The sequence below is a fragment of the Ambystoma mexicanum genome, chromosome 3q (genome assembly GCF_040938575.1).
Source record: "Ambystoma mexicanum isolate Mex_15411 chromosome 3q, UKY_AmexF1_1, whole genome shotgun sequence".
In the NCBI taxonomy this organism is placed as follows: domain Eukaryota; kingdom Metazoa; phylum Chordata; class Amphibia; order Caudata; family Ambystomatidae; genus Ambystoma; species Ambystoma mexicanum.
This window is the reverse complement of record NC_090926.1, coordinates 968,763,849-968,782,509: the sequence shown is the minus strand read 5'-3', so window position 1 is coordinate 968,782,509 and position 18,661 is coordinate 968,763,849. Positions and strand designations below refer to the sequence as shown.

Below are 18,661 nucleotides of genomic sequence, written 5' to 3'. Positions count from 1 at the left end.
TCTGTAACAAAGTTGCAGTGTGAGGGTCTTGCAATGGGAGGCCAGGAGGGAAGTGCCAAGGGATGTGAAGTTGGGAGGCCACAAGCTAACTACTGGCGCAGAGAAGTCCCAAGGATGGGGTATATCCTAACCCTAACATCCCTTTAACAACGTGTTGTATGTCATTGAATACGTTTTTGTAAATGTAAATTGTTCATAATTGTACATCAGTGTATATAAGTTATTAATAATTCCTCTTTTAACATATATGAAGGAACTGTAAACAACCTCCTTTAAGAAACATATTTTTTGCAACGCATATTTTTGTGAGTCATATTATCAGCAGCGCATGCCCCAATAGGCAAATCAGAGTAGAAATGTGTCCTTGCCGAATGCCAGGCCTTCTGCCCACGACAGAAAAGTTATATCACTATTTTTTGTAATTAAGTTTTGACCATTTCAAAAAAGTAAAACACGGGACAGGTTTCCAAAAGAATCCTTGCTAATGCTCCTTGCGCAACTTTGTTGCAATCCCGTCCAGCACTCCTGGCTGCAGCCACGAGCAGATTTCTTTTTCCGATTTAAAGCTAGAGCTTCGGCAATGCCGAATGCCCCAATAAGTAAATCAGAGTAGGCATCCATCCCTGCCGAGGGCCAGGCCCATTATCCAAGCACCAGACTTATGTCACTATTTATTGTACCACTGTCCGCAGCAGAAAAGGTATATCACTATTTTTTGTACTTACATTTCGATACTTTCAAAAAAATTAAACACAGGACAGATTTATAAAAGCATACTTTCAGGTCTTTGCTGATACTCCTGTGCAAGGTTTCTCCATTCTCCCGTCCATCACTCCGGGCTGAAGCCACAAGCAGATTTGTTTCCCCATTTCAGTCTACAGCTTCAGCGATGCCCCAATAAGGAACTCAGAGTAGGTATTCGTCTTTGCCGAGGGCCAGCCCCATTGTCCATGCACCAGACTTATATCACTATATTTTGTGCTTACATTTGGACCCTTTGGAATAATAAAACACAAAACAGATTTGCAAAACGATGCTTTCAGGTCCTTGCTGATGCTCCTTGCGCAGCTTTGTTGTAATTCAGTACAGCAGTTCAGGCCGCAGCCGCAAGCAGAATATTTCTTCCCATTCAAACCTAGGGTTCGGCCATGCAGCATGCCCCAATAATCAAATCAGAGTACATGATTATCAAGTAATTTCAGGGTGGTAGCATGTGTAGATCACTGTGCTTCATCTACTACTTTAAACTGATTACCCTGCTGCTGGTGATTGGTTTCGTTTGTGAAAGTGCCCTTCCTTCTTCAAGTGTTAAGTTTCTAATAGGAGAGTAAACTCTGTTCACCTCAGCGCTGTGTTATTCAATATAAACTGTTGTCGTAATAAAGCAGTCTTCAAAACCATTCTTGATGCTATATTTATTGTTACAAGTCAGCCGACAGGTGATTCGACTCTCTAGGGTCTTTGTCAAGGCATGTGGATTGTGGACCAGCCATTCCTGAGAGGTTGTGGAAATGACTCTGGCAACAAATTCCAATATCTTGTCCCGCTATAGTCGCAAATAAGTGTGGTTAATGATTGCAAGAGGTGGCCCGGTTACCACGTGGGCACCTGGTTCGGTATGCTTGGTAATTATCTGCTGATTAGCATGGTCTTGGAGTGTATGCAGCGGCAGTCACAGCGATCTGTTGATGCAATCCTGTCCAGCACTTCGGGCTCTATCCACAGACAGAATTTTAGCCATGGCCAGATTTCTTTTCCCCATTCAAACCTATCCTGATTTTGAAATACCACACCGCAGAGCCAGTCCCTGGTGTCCATTGCCACTTTAAACCCATTGCCAGTCCCTAGTGGTCATGGACAGTAGCCAGATTGTCCGAGTCTGACGATGACTCGGACAATCTGGCCAGCCATGTCTCGGACAATGTGGCCACTGCCAATGGGCAAAGGCCATGACTCAGACAATCCTGCCACTGCCCATGGCCACCGTCTATACCTCAGTACCAAAGGTATATCACTATTTTTTGTACCTACATTATGACACTTTAAAAAAAAACATGGGCACATTTGCAAAACCATGTTTTAAAGTCCTTGCCAATACTCCTTGCACAACTTTCCTGCAAATCCATCCATGTTTTTTTGTTGAAAAGTGTCAAAATGTACATACTTAAAATAGTCATATAATTTAGCTTCCAATTGACAAAATCGATTCAGACTTTGCACAAACATTCAAGGTTTGGTCTATAATCTTTCTCAAATCTTTTGTGCACATTTGTGAAATGGCAACAGAGTTATAGCCCATATAAAAATGTTGGAACCCCCCTAATTTTGCCCCCTTTTCACAAAATAACACCAAACCTTTCAAAAGCATTCAAATCTGGGTCTTAAATCTATTTGCAAACATGTGGGGATTTGTGAAACGGCACCAAATTTATAAGCCTTTTAAATATTTTGTGACCCTCACTAATTTTGTTCCTTCTTGTTAAAACAGCACCAAACTTTGTAGAACCATTCAAGGTCACGTCTATAATGATATCATACAGTTTCATTGAGTGGCGCCAAAGTTATACACCATCCAAAAACTGCTTGTCACCAACCCTGTAATGCAAAAACATGTATGGATGCCCCCGAACATATGAGATGTCCGCGAACATCACAGGGCTGTCCCCGGACTGATCGTGAACTTCGGAGAAGGAAAACCGCCCATTTTTTTGCTTTTTATTGCCATATACCATCCCATCCTCATCACCTCTCATCTCCCCAGAGATTGTTTCATTAGTTTGACAAGTGCAATGTTGTGTTTTTTCAAATGTTTTTACAGCGAGGTTCGTGGACAATGACTGCTGTCAGCGAATCCAACATGGCGGGTGTTTCCTAAAATATGATGCACCTCAGGCATTTCACCACCCAATCAGCGGGCACGTCCGCGGACATCACGCTGACCCCTGGACCAATCGGATGCCTGTCCACAGACCGGACAGGCAAGTAAGTCCACGGACCGAACCCAGCTATCACAATTTGTTTTTTACCTACTTTTAGGGTGTTTTTAAATAAACTACTGGACAGATTTACACCAAATTTACAGGACCAAGCCGCCACTCCTGCCGCAAATCTGGTGAAAATCTGTCCAGCAGTTTGGGCTATAGGCGTAAGCAAATCTTTTTTTTTCCATTGCGTCTATGGTAAAAACCCCAAAGTTGGAATCCCCCTTATAACTTTGTCCCTCCTGCACTATACTGCAAAGTTGCATGAGTATTCGTTTAAATGGGGGGGGGGCGAAGTTATAAGCCACCCAATAGGTGCTCTTCCTATTGGTTGAGCAACTTAACGTGTGTGTGTGTGTGTGTGTGTGTGTGTGTGTGTGTGTGTGTGTGTGTGTGTGTGTGTGTGTGTGTGTGTGTGTGTGTGTGTGTGTGTGTGTGTGTGTGTGTGTGTGTGTGTGTGTGTGTGTGTGTGTGTGTGTGTGTGTGTGTGTGTGTGTGTGTGTGTGTGTGTGTGTGTGTGTGTGTGTGTGTGTGTGTGTGTGTGTGTGTGTGTGTGTGTGTGTGTGTGTGTGTGTGTGTGTGTGTGTGTGCGCGCGCATGTTTGTGGCCCACAAATAATAGACGTACGATAATCCATATATCTCATGCACATGTCTAGGATGTCTTGATATGTGTTGCACAAATTCCACCATTTTATGTTTCCGATGAAAACTGTCGTCAGTAAATTTTACATTTTGTTTGTTTTAATCCCTCAGGTCCCCTCACCTCGCTGTCTAAGACACCTAGTTTATTTGCAGCTTATTGGTGCCTCAGAGGAGGCTAAGTGCCGCTGTATCCACACACAGTCCCCTTCAAAAACCCCTGCTCCCTCCCACTCCCCTTTGGGCCCACAGTCCTAGAAGCATCTGCAACTGACACACCAGTATCTTCTCTGGCTTCTCCTACTTGATATCACCATTCCAAATGTTGCCATAGAGCATATGTATAAACGAGGGTGCAGAAGTCACTTTCCACATATGCATGCTACTTGCCTGCCCTGTCAATCGCCTACTATTAAGCTTCTGTAAACGAGTAGCCAACTTAGCTTTTACTCGAAACCTACAAGACATAGTGCTTCATACGCTTTGTGACTATAAAGAACGGCACCAGTGTAAATTAATTGGGGGAAAACATGTCCCTTATTGTGCAATAGACACATCACATTGCCTAACGTGGCAGTAATTGACAACTCAACTCACAAGGAACAATTGATGGCAGAAGATGACACAACTATTAGCACCTGGGGCGGGGGCACAGCCAATCAGATTCTGCAGTTCGTGGACTGAAATCTGTAATCTTTGCCCGCTTTCCACGGAACTGCAGGCTGCATTACCACAGCGGGCCACTATCTTCCCGCCGCTTGTTTTTTTGTTAAAAAAAAACATACACCCTCCCCATCCCTACAAACCTGATTGTGGCGGCTGCAGCAAGTGCGTCCCTTTTCCGGCCACCATGGTCATAGAAAAGGGGCTCTGTACGAAGCCCGCCTTCCATAATCATGGCAGCCATTTTTGTTAAGTATTTTTATTCATTCAACAGGACGTGGCGGCATCCCATTGAATGAATTAAAATACTTTTTTTTAGCAGCCTGGGGTGCTAATAGCTCTAACCCCCCGTTCCAATGGCTGGTCCGGAGGTTAATGGCCCCGTGCCCTCATTATCAACCCACGCTTCGCTTGGGCCTATAACTTGGGCTGCCGGGCCATTAATCCCTGTTGTAGCCATTGAAACAGGGGGGTTAACGCTACAAGCCATGCTATCGGGCTAAGACCCACCAAGGCATAAATCATCTATAGTTGCTTTGACACCAAAATGTGACCACCTGCAGCTCTTTGACTGTGGTTACAGTGACAAGATTTTCTGAGCCAAAAAACAGGGCTACTTTTCAAAGTTGATAGAATAGGCTTAGAGGGTCATCAATGATTGAACCCTGAACATTACAAGATGCGACAGAATGAAAACATGAGTTCTATGTGTTATTGCAGCATTTCTGGTGAATTTTTAAGAGTTTAATTTTCTTTTCCATGAGATCTGAGGTCTGTTTTGCCAAGCACCGGTGTGTCAATATGGCGTCTGTTGGTGGTACAAATGGTGACCTAAATGGGTACCGACTGTACCTACTTTTTGCATCAGTTTGGTGCCTGCCTCTCATTTGCACCATAAATCATTCTGCTCCCCATCTTTAGTTCCCTAATTCCACTCTACATTGTCCTCTCTTCTAGTCCACCATCTATTGACTTCCCTACTTTGCCTTTCACCTTATCCTCGCTTATTCTTTAGAGCCATTTGACCCTCGGGGAACAGTACAAGATGATTGCATGAACATAACTTCACCTCTCCCTTATTTGGAAGATAAGGCTCACACTGGAATCTGTTAAGCCTCACTGCAACCCACACCTAAAGTAGTGGATGCTTTGGGAGAAGTACGCCACAGTCACTAGGACTGGCCCGTCCCGAGGCTAAATGTTCCTGCGCCCAAGCACAGCATATGAGGGTGTCTGTCCCGGCCTGCAGTCCTATGATCGACAGAAGCCTGGCATTTATCGTCCACATTCACGAAATCCACTGGTTTTTGGAGGCAGGAGTCCACAAATGGCTGACTCTGGTCCAGCCGTACACTTCTTTGCGAGGGGTGGGCTAGTCCATAAAATGTCCCCTTCCCTTTTGGGGAGTGGACCAGATGAGTCCATGTCAACGGGACACCACTCTCCCAGATTAATACATTGGCCTTCAGCACCTGGTGCCAGTGATTTGTGCAAGAAAAGCCCGGGACTGGGAAAATGGCGTCCTGGTGAGATGGAGTATTCTTCTCACTCTGAGCTTAATCCGTGCCTGGTCTCCCAGGTTCCCCCATATCTTTGAGACTCTGTCCTCGCATCACCTCTCGCTCCAGAGACCCCAGCTTGATGCGCCCCTCTCGCCGTGCGGGCCGTCGCCGGCTTCGAGGGCTATTTTAATCCCATGGGCCGCCATCTGTTCCACAGTCTGAGGGGAAAGCAAGCAGGAACATAACACGCAATTGCAGGGTAAAATAAAGGCTCGGAAATAATTGCTTTAAATGCTCACGTGTGTTCCTTACCCTCCCATTCTGGCATCTGCTATTTGTGTAGCTTCCAAGTGCTGGGGGTCGCGAGGACTGCACACTCCCCACTCCTGTAAAGTAATAGCTTCCTTTTCTTATCTAGGCCGAATGCACTCGAATAACCCTTCAAGCAGCGCTCGCCCATCCCCCAGTAGAGAAGGCGAGAATGACAACAGTTTCCAATAGCTGAAAGTCCGTTTCACTCACTGGTGGAGCATTGAGTGTGCCACTCGCTCGGGAGTTTGTGCTACGCATTGAGAGGCGGTCTAACCAGTGGAGAGTCTGGGAACAACTGCCACTAATCTACAATCTGACTTACTCAATGGGAGTGAGTGAGTCCCTGTGGATGTGATTATCCTCCGTAGGGTGCTAAACGTAGCTGGTATGATAGCACAGCGAGTAGAGCGCTCGCTTTGACACCTGTGCAGAACCTGCTGACGCAGGCTCGAATCCCAGCAGGGCCAAACTCAGCCTTTCATCTTTCCGAGGTTATATGAGCACCACACACGTAGGTAGTAATAATAAGCAGCGCTCAGATACCTGAGGGTTTGTAGCACTATATAAATGATACATTATTATTATCCCCACTTACTGGGAGTGAATCCACACTCACCCAGAGCGTATTTGATATGCTCGCTCGGCCTGTCTCACACACTAGTAAGTCCCTTTTACTTATCAGGAAAGAGTCTCACTCACTGCGAGCGAGTATCACAGGCAGCCGGTGATATATATGGAGTGACTTTCACTCACTAAGAGCCAGTCTCATTGAGAGCTTGTCTCCACTCACTAAGATGGGGCCTGACTTACTCTAGTCCCTCTCTGTTGCCTCTCGCTTGCTCTCTCCTCTCCCTCCTGCTTGCTCCCCGTGCAAATCCAGCATTATATCTCGTAAGTCTGTACGGCCCTCCAGTGCAGGGCGCTGATGGGCAGCCCTGCAGGCAGCTGCTGCCACCTGATACTAACTGGCCCCAAAAGTGTAGGCTGGAGATGCTACTTCTGCTGCAAGGCCCTTCTTCCACCCCATGCCTCCTGCCAGGCCCTGTCAACTGCCCCCACCACACACAGCGAGGCCCTGGAGACAACTCTCATCACCCCACCACCTGTGTAGCCCAGTAGAATGGGTCCTGCGAGTGTCTCTGGGACCTTACTTTTTTTTTACAGGCAAAATATTTTCTTGCGAAGCTGGTGATTCATTAAAGTAACCATTGTTTCTGCCAACTCATACGTTTTAAGTTTTCTGCAATAGAAACTGTGGCAAGTGTAGTTTTCTTTCAAAAGCGCACACGATACTCAAGTTAGCAATCCAGGTCTGTGTCGTCTTGTTGGATCTATTTTTCATGCTTGCTACTTGGGCAAATCATAAGCATGATTTTTATGTCAAAACTTCACTTTTCCTTCACATCATATATATGGCATGTCTGTATCAAAAATTGACTAACACTAGGTGACCTTATTACACAGTGGGCCTCATTACGAGTCCGGCGGTAGCCGTGCTGGAAAAACCAGCAGGCTGCTGCTGGACCCGTAATACCATTCTGCCTCTGTGATTGCCGGAATCACCGGGGCATTACAACCCCGGTGACCCGGTAATTCCGGAGGTGGAATTCTGTAAATCCCCATTCCCATGGAGTCCCATAGGAATCCATGGGGATGGGGAATATGGAAACACCGGTTCCTTCTATGACAGAGCTACTGTTTCCATGTCCGCCTGCAGGCGGATGAGGTTAATCCCGCCAGGTCAGACCTGGCGGGAGTGACACCTCCCACCTACAGGACTCTGAATCAGCCGGTCCAGAAACAACGGTGGCGGCAGGTTTAACACCACCATTGCGACCTATGTTAGCAAAAATTGTAACTACTACATCCGGCTACTTAAAGCCATCAGACCACTATTGAGTGAGAAAAACAGCGCCACAATTGCAAGAGCGACCGTCATGTCACGTCTAGACTATGGTAATGCTCTCCTGGTAGGAGCTAGTAAGCATAACATCCAAAAATTCCAACTGGTCCAGAACAATGCGATCAGAATGGTCAAAAAGAAATCAAGAAGTGAACATATAAGTGAAGCTAGACGAGACCTTCACTGGATGAGACTAGAGGAACGTATTCAATTCAGGTCTATGTGCCTTACTCACAAGTGCTTATATGGCAAGGCACCTGCCTACATGAAGTCCAAACTCACGTTTTACCATCCACGTAGGGCATTAAGATCAGAGGCAAATGGATTCATAACACCCCTGAAATTCAAGAAAGAACTCGGCTTGGGCAGAGCTTTCCCGAACCGAGCAGCCTCCAACTGGAACAAATTACCTAAGCACCTTAGATTGGAGTCCAACCTTCTGGTCTTTCGCAAAAAACTCAAAACAGAGCTCTTCAAGTAATCCCTCGTCTAGGCCACTTTGAATCAGCTAACTGGTATAAATCTGTCTGCCGTCCCGTCACCTCTTCTGGCTCTGTCTTGAGCTTGTACATGTCTTTCTGTAAGCGCCCCGATGCCCGTGGGCAGTCGGCGCTATATAAATATATAAAATAAATAAAAAAATTAAATTGTTTCTGGACCGGCAGGGTCGTAATGAGGCAGAGTATGTTTTGTTATGCGCCTTTAAGTGTTGAAAGTAAATTTACAAAACCAAATGGCAATGTTTAGCCACACAATGGTTTGCCCTCTGGTACCCCATCCAAGAAGGAAGAACAAAAAGAGATTATTATACTCCTTTGGATTAACATATTTCTATAAATATGTACTTATTTGTTGTGACAAGGTCGGTGACCTGACCTTGTCAAGAGGGAATGGGAATGCCTCTCAGCGGGAGGCCTTCCAGGGAGGAATCTAGAGCCAGTCCTTATCCAGATGGGGACGCGGTGGCATTTGGGAAGGCCACAATTCCTGTTCCCTCCCCTAGTGCCAGTCTTTATATGTGCAGTCCCACCTTGCATCACCCGGTTGTGCCTTGTGATAAAAATGCCTGCCACATTATTTGCTAGAACTGCTAGAGAAGCAACATCCAAACAAATGTGCCACCTGCACGACAACACTCAGTGCCCCAAGTGATGCCAGCTGGAGAGGGAAACCCCAAAAGGAGAGTCGTAGCAGCTATGCAGCTTTTCCAGGTGCTACACTTTCCATGTACTGCTACAACCTTGAGAGGGAGAATCCACGGAAGAGGAGGTGGCGCATATACGTGGCTTGTACAGACGCTGCACATCGCTCCCCAGCCTCAACTTGCAAGAAGTAAAAAAACACTGCAGCCACCACAGATCACTAGGGACTACCAACCAGAGCAGCAACCCCTCATCCAGACCATGCTTACCTTAAGGGGACCAATGCCTTTGTCCCCTAAAACAAACTGCAACAAGGAAATCTGTTGGGGGGAAAAGGTGAGGGGCTTAACTTGTGTTTTAAAATATTCTGTAATTGTGATCCCTCCTGGGCAGAGAACACGGGGCCAGAATGGGCAGCGTGAGAGGAAAAATCAGCTGATGGGAGGGGGGAATAAGAGGGATATTAGGAAAAAGGAAGTTGAGGGTTGTTTGGGTGAGGTCAAAGGAGGAGGAAGCAGACCAAGAGACCAATGGTAGGCTGCATTGGGGTGTGGAGGCAAATTTTGAGCAAGGTGAGGTATTGGAGGGGAAAAGTAGTGGTGTGTGTTCATGTATGACTAGCGAGGGATATTGTCAGGGAGAGTGTAGAAATGAATGTGACAGTGAAAGAGTGGTGTCTTAGAAGAAGGTGTGGTGGATTTGTAGTAGTGTGGAGGAGGAAGTAGTAGTGTGGAGGAGGAAGTAGTAGTGTAAAGGAGGGAAAAGTAGCATGGAAGATGAGGATGTGGTAGTATGGAGGAGGGAGTAGTAACATCAAAGGGTGGAGGCAAGTGGTAGAAGGAGTGTGAGACATCGTCCGAGGGACAGAGGAGGAAGATGCAGGGAGGAGAGGACGTGGAGTTGGGAAATAGCCAGGAGAGTGAGAGGGTGAAAGGAGCAGCAGGGTGCACGTGGGGACTACCGAGTGAGGCATATTGTATGAAGGCACTTCCCCAAATCCTTTGGTAGAGACTAACCAAGTGGTAGTGTAGGGCGAGTTTAGGAAGTCCCTGAGGGAGTCTAGATTGAGAAGGCAATTCCCTTTAGGGTCTCCTGAGTAGCCACCTAGAGAATCAACAGGAGGGAGTCAATATTTTCTATTTACTAATTAGGGGAATAGAGATGCCCGGTTAAGGGTAGCAAGCCCGATGAGAGAGATGGAGGGGTGGCCCTAGAACCCTGCTGAATCATACAATAAAACCCCTCGAGCCATCTCTGGGAGTCGGAGTATTCTTGCTGTCCATCTGCAACAATGTCATGGTTTATTATGCTTTAGGCCCTCTTCCAGACATCTCTATAAAACAGAATATCCTGAAAGTTCCAAACAGCACATCTGTCTACCAGATCTGCGAAGACATGTGATCTAGCGCCTAGAGTTCAGAATGGTCTCCAGTCCCAGCTTCACCACTTATCTAATGTATGTTCTCGCCAGTAAATACTCGTGGTGTCACTTAGTATTTATAACAACAACCCTGACCATTCATGTATTGCACATCACAAGGTGTATATCTCATGGCTTACTCATGGCAACGTCTCGTTATGTCATTTCCTACGTTATTGCCTCCTCTTCCTGGCCCGTCTATTACCCTAAACATTTAGTGCATTCAGCAACTCTCTTTACTTACTCTGGGGCCTTGTGGTGAACTCGCCTCATCACAAGAGCCGGTTTGGGGAGAAATCAATTTACAAAGTATTCTTCTAGGACGCCTGGGACACCTCGCAGCACTCCATTCCTCCTACCCAGCAAGATTCTGTCTAATCCATTTAACGCCCCTTTCCCAATCCGATTACGTTCTGTAAAAAAATAAAAAAAGAAGAACAAATCGGATCAGTCTGACAGCCGCATGACTGCTGATGGGTGCAGGTGGGGGCTGAGACATTCCAAATACCGCTGTGGTCCCTTCATTGGCTTGTCCTGCTTTCTAGGTCCCTATTGTGCTTTTTTATGTCGTGTAAATGATACATTAAAATCATCTTGTGTCTTTCACCAAATCAGCGACCAGACAAGTGATTGGACTCCTTCTTGTCACAGCCTCTATCCCACCACATCCATTGCCTTACAACTAACAATGAACTGACTAGCCTTTCCGTGCCCAACAAATACTAGGGGTCCGATTGAAAAAACGTTGCACCTGTGCAAGTGCATATTTGCACCATATTGGCACTATGGCAAAGTTTGCCCTAGTGCACAAAATCTTTCGCACTGTCACAAGTTCCTTTTTTCATGGCATAAGTACTAGTACAAAAATGTCCCTAGTGATTTTTTTTTCAATGCAATGTAGCGCCAAGCCATCATTTCTCCTAGTGCTAATACGGACGGTATTAGCCCCACGACAGACTATGCCCTGTTGCTAACATGTATTGAAAGTGCATGTGTTTTGCACTAGGGCAATGCTTGCCCTAGTGCTTATACCATGAAAAATTGCACTTACCATGGTGCAAATGTGTTCTAACATGTCCTCAGTGTTTTTTGCACTAAGACAAACTTTGTCCTCCTGGTAATACGGTGCAATTGTTCACTTGCACCAGTGCACGGTTTCTGTAATTTGGCCCCAGTTGTTTTCAGAGTTGGCACTGTGCCCGGGATTTGATCTGCATGTGAGAAAAAGAGATGCTTTTGAGCCTTTTTTGGGAGTGGGAAATGTTGTGTAAGAGGACATTAGTTGTAGTAGTGATATAGTGAATGAACAAAAGGCTTATTTAGTCTCTTATTGAGCATCTGTCTGCTTCGGTGCGGCATCAGACAAGTCGCTTGATAGATAAACCTTGAACGGAGAACAAACGATACCCCGATTAGAAAAACAGCTGCAGAATAGATGATCAGGCTTGAAAATATGACCAGGAAAGCTTGCTTCACCCAGATGGAGGGAGAATGCAATCCAGCTCAGAGGTGCAACGAAACCACAACTTTGCATGGATGGGGCACATTTACTTGACTGCCCCCCCCTCCCATTTCCCCAGAGGAATGTTTCTGGAAACTAATATAAAATTGGCAACCTTTATTGACTTTTTTAGTGACAAAGCTCAAAAATATGATACGTTTCGAATAGAAAATGCACATTTTGATGGTAACTGGCAGCATGGTATTGCTGTGGTTGTGTTGTGGTGCATGGTTGTATTTGTCAGATGCTGGCTCATGGTGCATACCCAGCTGCAGGACACCCTACTCCCATGGAAGACTGAGTCTCTTTGAGGTATCAGTGGGCAGTCACAAAGGAGGTCCCAGGAAACTGACTAAATACTGGGGGCTCTGAATTTGTGTCATTGCATAGTGCCACCGGACCTAGCATTCACTATCCTGACAACACATCTCATCATGGGATACACAATGGACTGTACATCAACTGAAGTCCGATGTCTACATTACATTTTCCAAAAGACCACACTAACACCACACACAAACCAACAAAACTATCCGAACTCCTCAAACACCACTCAGACAGAAAGCAGCCAACCACACAAACAATTTACGTTAGCAACCAGGAGCACAAATAAACCACTGTGCTTGACAATTCACAAAATGGCTGAAACTTACACACTACAGACAGCCTTATCTTTTCACAACTACACACACATTAATATTGCAACAAAGCATCCTTGCCCTGCGTTAATCCCCTTGCCCAACACTTGCAGTTGGTGAAGCTCCAAGTAACCTTGAAAAAGGGAGAAGGTGTGTTATGCAAGACACAATAGCATTGCATAACTGGGCACAGCAAAGTGCTTTGCTTATTCTCATTTGGGATGGCACTCTGAACAGCCCAGACAACTTCATAGACAGGCGGAAAGAGGGCCGGAAATGCATGCCAGTCTGCTATGCTATAATGGTGCAGTGACTGGCTGGCGAGACGACATTTCTGCCCATCACATGAGGTATGGTCACACCGCAACAAAAATGCAATTCTTGGTGGCAACATCGGGGGCCACTAACGAAGGAGCACAAGGAGGCGCAATTGTGACCTTGAAATCTGCCCCACTGCAAACGGTCTTTTTTATAATAGTGTGAACTTAATCCGGCTGCTTTTAGTGTGGTCAGATTCCATGAGAATCCAAAGTATTTACACCAGCATGAAAATGTCAGGCTGCCATACATGCTTGTGCCTTCGTATGACGGAGAGGAAGGGGGTTGCAGAAAAGGCATTGTTATTCCGTACCCCCTCTCCGCCATACACAAAAATGAAAATATGTCACAAAGAAAAGCATGCGTAAAACCTTCACACGTGCATTTGACACATTCTGCTATGCTTTGTCATAATACACATACTACCCACTCTATAAGCAATTGTGTGCAAAGGTCAGTTGGTGTGTGTCACACACCTCCAGCTAGCTGTAATGCATGCTGTGAAGAGCATTTCATACCCACATGAAAGCAGACGCTTTTTTGAATGTTAAGGTAGTGGACATCATGGCATGAAATAATCTTTAGCAGGGAGTGTTCTTGTTTTACCTTGGGAGCAGGCACGACTTGCTAGACGGGATATGCTAGTAAAGCTGTATAGGGGGAAATATCCCATTGTAGTGCCTTTTGCCTAACAATGCATGCCTAAGAACAGCACTGCACAGCACAAAAGGAAAGTAATTACTTGGACCCACGCTCCGTTGATCGTCTGCTTTTCGTCCTGCTCACGATGATGGCTTTGAAGGTTAGCAGGTCCCATACAAGTGGCCCAGAAATTCAAGGGAGGGAGGGAACCTGGAGCCCAATGGTGTTGCACCCGTGATCCAGGTTCAGAATGAGGGCGTTGACGGCTCCTACCCCCGCCCACCAAGTTGGCCAGCAGAGAACACATTTCCCATGGACAGCCAAAACTTCAAGGCAAACAATAAGCTGGTTGTAACCTCACCAACCATAAACTCGGCAGCTAGAGGGGGAATCCCGATAGGAGCTGGCCCAGCTGTGGATATGGTATTCAGCTATTTACACTCTCCCAGGAGCTATGCACAAATACCTCAAGATCACCAGCGGTGGGTGTTCATTGATCACAGAGCCCTGAGCTCCACAAGCTTGCAGGTGTAGCACCTACCGGCCCCCAGTTCCTCGAGTTGACCCACTTCCATTGGTGGACTTAGACCACATAACACTGGTCCTGCTCCTGTCAGATTTTCCGTTTGCCTCAGACCTCCCCTCATCGGAGACCTCAATCTGGTCCCATATGAATCCTGGTTATGCTAGGGTCACAAGGTTGCACCAAGCGGCACCATTGCAGCCGTGCAGCCTAGCATACCCTCAGAGTGACGCTGAACCCTGACCATCTATGGGCACCTCATCATTCTACTATTGCGGCACGACAAAACCGAGCAGACCTACCATGTATATATACTTACTCGGCTTCCCTCGCTCTCTGGCGCTCATGCTGGCGCTCATGTAATTCTCCCATAAATAAGCCACCATGAATCTTGTTAACACTCTTATTACACTCGTATGTGCCGCTTGTCACACGCCTTCTGCCTACCATCCGTTGTCTACCCTTGCAGGTGAAAAGAGGCAAGACCCGCCGATCCAAAAAAGGAATGGACATGAAGGAGAGCTTGTGGTAGAGGTTGAACTGTGCCCTGCGGTATTGCTCTCTATGTTGCTGTGCTGTCCCCTCTAAGGTTTCCCGTTGATGCTGTGAGCAACTTGTGCTGTGAGCTGTTGCTGCCTGGACTTTAATCCCAGGGGATTGCAACGAGTACTGAGGTACAGCGATTGGCTGATGAATTAGGTCCTCGTTCTCAAGGAAGGGATGGGAGCTAAGTTCTATAAATTGGGGATACTTGTGTTCTGCATAATATTCCAAGTAAATCACTCACAGTGTCAGTAACAGCTTGAGTGTGACCGTCAACGTTAAATGAGGCTCCAGTGCTTGCGCTTTCACAATGAACTTGAAGTCAGTTTCTTCTAGTACATCACAGCCTGCAACTGAGATACACACTGTGTCACTGCTACTAAGAATGTATCCTGCAGAATGTGACAAACAAGATTTGGCGGAGCCAAAGGTTTTAGCTTTTGTGAATGCACGGGATAGGTGTTTGCCAGGCACTGCCAGAATGTTATTACTTGACCATGAGATGGCAACATCTGGAACAGGGCATTTAAGGGTTGTGTAGAGATTAGTGCATTGCACGTGATGCTCTCCATTAAATGATGCCAACTCAGAATGGCTCTACACTGAAATATCAAATAATTAATGAAATAATAATGAATACAAATTTGTTTATAATTTTTTTTATAGTGTGCTTTATTCTAAAGCGGTTTACATGGGACATATTTACATACATTACTATGTTGTAAGCTTTAATGATAAAGCGAATGTTAGTTAAATGTGCTTTACATGTGCCTGGTTGAGCATCTTCTGAGGGGACTATCGGACATGTTGTGAGAATCTCCTCCCCTTTAACGCTATTGTGTAGTCAATCCTAGAAAAGGACTCTATGTGGCAGGAATTATTGTAATTGTATTTATCTGTTGATTTTTCATACGCTACATGTTTCCGGGTGCGCTTCGCGTGCAGATTCAAGGTGCAGCGCACGGCCACAGAAGTGTTGATCCAGTCACTTGAATATCCAAGACCAGTCTTTTCAGGTACACATTCTGTGACTCTGGGGGCTGCAACCTTTGGCATTCCAGATGTTTTGGACTACCACTCCCATCAGCAGAGACAATGGTGGCATCATGGCAGCAGGACAGACACAGGTGGCACGCCTCTGCTGTAACTGCAAAGGCCTGCCTGTGTGCACTGTATGGCTTCATGAGAAGGAGGCAGAGACGAGATGCCTGCATCCAGTTGGGCCTCCTCTGCCCTCAAAATGCCTCGTGATGCCAAACGACAGATGCGCTCTGCCTCTTGCAGAAGCTCCCAGCAGCCCACTCAGTGAGCACTCTTTGCACTTAGGCCTGCCCCCCTAAGCATTGCCTATTTACCCTGCGTATCCCATACCTCAAGATAAGATGCCCACGATCTGTAGTGCCTCCTGCATGTGTGTCTTTTGCCTCATGGCACAGTTGCTGTGTCATGAGTGACCAGAGCACCTCACACTGTCAATAACCACTTCACAGCTTTAAGGTACAGAAATTGCACACAGGTGCTCGCTTCGGCAGCACATATATTAAACATTGGAACGATACAGAGAAGATTAGCATGGCCCCTGCGCAAGGATGACACGCAAATTCGTGAAGCGTTCCATATAAAAAAAAATGGAAAAAAAAACCGAAATTGCACACAAGGTTTACTCGACTTTGCATTACTAAATGATTTTCCATCCGTTTTCATCGAGATTGTCTCCTCTTTTTTTATGGTAGTTAGGAACACGCCCCGACATTTCATCGCTTAACCCTTCCTCGTTCTCCTTACATCTACCCTCTAACCCTTGGCTATAACTCCTTGCTCATAACCTCGAACACCTAACTTTCACACCTTACCCACAGGCGCCCAGCCTCATGCCCCTATTCTTAAAGTCTATGAAAAAACGATCTAATAATCCGGGGGGCGGAGTCATTCTCGATGATATGCGTTATTTGAAGTTTTGAAGGGTGTCTCTGCACTAAGACCCACTTCAGCCAGAAGCCTGCACCCAGACCCAATCCAGAGCCGTGGGTAGAACCGCATAGTCTTGTTGCACTGCCCAAAGGACACAACCTGGGCCCTTGGGCACACTCTGCGAGACTTGTGTACTTAAGATCCCATGATTCTCAGTCCATGATTACATTGAAAGCTCTTATTGCCTTCTTCTAAAGGCCAGAAGGCTTTAATGGTTATCGTTCCTTTCCTTGCTCCGTTTTTTATCCTTGTACTTATTTTAACATTCACTATTTTCTAAGTGTAAATAATGGGCCATTTCATTCATGGAAAAAGAATCTCTCTTGGGCTTCCTCGGTCGATTGGCTGTGGGAGCCCTCTGCTGTACTGCACTCCAGCCTGGATACCTCCCAGAAAGAACCCTCCTTGTTGTTCGACCCCACAACCAGTAGTAAGCCAAACAGTGTAACCTAAACAGGGATGGCATCTGTGCTACTAGATGAGCCGGCATATGAAGCAGGACCAGCTTTGTAGCTATGTAGCTCTCCCTGGTGGTTCAGTGCAAGTCTTAAAGGGGGGGTCTGCCTGGTGTATTCCTTGTACCACCTCAAGTCATGGTAGAGCTGGGGATGCCGTAGTTCCATTTGATGCAGTCATTGGTACGTCAAGGGCCCTTTGTGTGCCTTTGCTGCCATGCCTCTTGCCAGCATAGTCTCCAGCTGTCATGGCCCAGTTTGGCGTCTTCACCGCCTCAAGGCTTTCTTGGCAGCATCTTTTTATACCACACTGGGCAGAACCTGCAACGGATGCTTCACGGCGTGCGTCCGTCATGTCGCAGACGGATGTCTTTGAGAGAGTGAGGCTTGGCATGTGGTGGGGCTGGCACCAGGCAGATGGCTAGAGGGCATTGCGATTCGCCTGAGCTGCCCCCAGTCGCTGGCAGCGGATCACTAGCCGGTGATGGCTGCGGGAGGGAGGCAATCATGGAGAGAGAGCCTTCGGAAGGGCAGAGTCCGACCTGCTCGCGTATCCGGCGCGAGACGCCTAGTCCTATTGATCTTATTCATAATATTTCTCTTTTGCTGAGAGGAACATTTGAGACTCTGGATATTGTTCAGTATTAGCCTGAATGTCAGCCCAACTGGCACTGGAGCCATCTGACCTTGGGGTTGGTTTGGAGGGGTGGAAGGGGGGGAAAGTGAAGGATAAATGAGAGGGAGGTGGGTAGCGGGCGGAGAGAGAGCTGGGAAACTAGATATACAGAGAATAGATGAGGAGGCGAGAAGTGGGAAGGTAGAGTAGCAGGGAGAGAGGATGTTGAAGGAAGGATGTGGCAAATCAACTTCCGGGGCACCAGTGGTCCAGGATTGAAAATCGGTTTTTAAACCATCAATCAACTCCACACCTCTAGTACGCCAGAAGGGATCAAAACAGATTGGAATACAAGTAAATTATAAGAGCTCCTGGTCCAATTTTGGTAACGTGGACAGAACAGCAGGCTTATCTCCACAAGGTCGTGTATCATTAGTTAGTTGTAACACAGTGAAAATACAATTATTACCCAATGATAAAAGGGACTGTCAAGTCAAGGTTGTATAAAACTATCTAATTTATTATTGCTACAACAGACAGTTCTAGCACACTACAATTACCACACACACTGTAAGGGAACACAAAGGACAGGCAGTTTCATAAAGGAAAGGGATGCACTCTGGATACTGACAGGAGGGTAGTTGATAAACCAATCAGTCTTACTGTTCAAGGTTATTTGGTTTCCACATCAAAGGGACAAAGGGTCGTAACCGTCTCTAGGGGCCATCAGAGAAGGACCAGGGGGCCAGAACCACAATGTACCTGGTGCTGAAGAGGTTCTTGGTGATTGACAGTGTTGAGGCAGTTCCATGGCGCTTTGCAGCCCGTGAGACAGAGTTAGTGGCGGGAGACAGCTGTGGGTACCAGGCAGTTTGATAAGTGAGGCTGGA

General features: G+C 46.4%; 1 protein-coding gene and 1 non-coding gene across 8 annotated transcripts in view; both read left to right on the top strand.

The window, feature by feature from the left end:
* Positions 1 to 18,661, top strand: part of SDK2 (sidekick cell adhesion molecule 2) — a 1,531,827-nt gene that overhangs the window by 298,930 nt on the left and 1,214,236 nt on the right. The gene's annotated exons all lie outside the window — the stretch shown is intronic.
* Positions 16,246 to 16,353, top strand: LOC138448199 (U6 spliceosomal RNA). The gene has a single exon (XR_011260044.1). It is a non-coding gene; the product is annotated as a U6 spliceosomal RNA (small nuclear RNA).